The sequence below is a fragment of the Mus pahari genome, chromosome 9 (genome assembly GCF_900095145.1).
Source record: "Mus pahari chromosome 9, PAHARI_EIJ_v1.1, whole genome shotgun sequence".
Classification (NCBI taxonomy): domain Eukaryota; kingdom Metazoa; phylum Chordata; class Mammalia; order Rodentia; family Muridae; genus Mus; species Mus pahari.
The window spans coordinates 43034443-43036207 of record NC_034598.1 but is presented as its reverse complement, the minus strand read 5'-3'; positions in this window follow the sequence as shown (position 1 = coordinate 43036207).

Sequence of the window (1765 nt, the reverse complement as noted above, 5' to 3'; positions counted from 1 at the left end):
TCTCTCTCACCCACATAATTAAAACATAAAAACAAACCTTTAAAGAAGCCCATTTGCCTAGGGCCTGGGACTGTCTTGATACACTTAGAGCACGAACTGCATTGTTTTACAGCAGAACAAGCTAGGACCCGGGTGTACTGTTCTTGTCTGGGGGCCAGGATGGCACTGAGCCTTGGCCTGTAGTCTCCTGGCAGCTAGAGGAGCTGATGTGCCTGCCAAGCAGCTCCAGGAGCATGTGTGGCCAATGCCTGTCCTGTCCCCGACCTGTGGAGACTGAGACATGCCATTTTGTGGTGAAGCCACCTTGGAAGTGAGAGGTCCTTCTGGGTTAGAGGTGGGCAGTCCTCTGTCGCTTTGTCTCAGGTTCCACACTCACACTCGGTTTATGAATCTGTGGAACAGGTTGCCAGAAAGTTCTCACGGAGAATTAGAGCCATTTGAGAGAACAGAGCTTCCTTGGTCAGCCCTGCAGGAGCCCCAGTGCCAACTTGCAACTCCTGAAGACTTTTACATGGTTGCTGAATGCCATTCTGACCAGAATTCTTTTCCCAGTTGACATTGGAAGTGGGCACCTTGGTTTTTCTAACAAGAAAACAATACAAATACTGGCTAGGCCAAGAGAAGCCAGCTACTGTGGCATGGTCATGGTGGGTTCAGGGCCAGGCTAACTGGTAAGTAGCCACATGGAAGTGGGGTGAGGGAGTGAGCTGCCAAGAGCAAGGAAGCCCAAAGTGTCAGGGAAACTAGCTTAAGAAAGAGAACAGGGCTGGAGAGATGGTTCAGTGGTGAAGAGCACTGACTGCTCTTCCAGAGGTCCTGAGTTCAATTCCCAGCAGCCACATGGTGGCTCACAACCATCCATAATGGGATCCGATGCCCTCTTCTGGTGTATCTGGAGTGTATTCATATACATAAAATAAATAAATAAGTAAACCTTTAAAAAGAGAGAGAGAGAGAGGGAGAACAAAGAAAAGGAAAATTGTAAGGTGTTTTGTTGTTGTTTGTTTGTTTGCTTGTTTTTTTTTTCTGAGTAGCTTAGAAAATTGGTTAGCCTTAACCCTGCTACCTGGCTGCTGCTCTGTAACCAACTGTTGAATTTTTATTTGAAATGAACCGACCTTATACTGTAGTGTGGCATGCAGAACCGGCACATTAAAATTCTGGAGAGCGTTCTAAATTAGGAATATTTTAAACGGGTGTTTTGCAGTTTAAACCGGGTGACCTTGGGCCTTCAGAGGGTGTCTGGTTTCTGGATTTTACAGGTGGGGCTCTAAGCCAGCACACCTGCATGTTCCTGTGGGAATTTTTGTCTTTGAGTTTGGATTACTAGGAATGGCCCACATAGGTAAAAGCTTTAGAAATATTGAGTTCCCAGGAAGAGTTCAAATTCTCTTGCTTGTGAAAGGACGCCAAGCAGCTCAGGGAGCCGGTGTACTTTCACAGAACTTGAGGTTTCTCTCACTCTCAGCTGTCTGGGCTACTCTCCTGGTTCAGCCGCCTCTGTGGCCCCAACGCCTTGGTTGTAGAAAGCAACAATGTTACTGGTGCATAGATTCATCAACATTGCCGAATGGCTTTCCTCTATTTACAAGAAACTATGAAACAAAAACTGTTAATGGCTGGAAGGAGGCCAGGAAGGGTGTGTATATGGGGGCTTGTCTTTAATCTTACCACTTGGGAGGCAGAGGCAGAGGCAGAGGCAGAGGCAGAGGCAGAGGCAGAGGCAGAGGCAGAGGCAGAGGCAGAGGCAGAGGCAGAGGCAGAG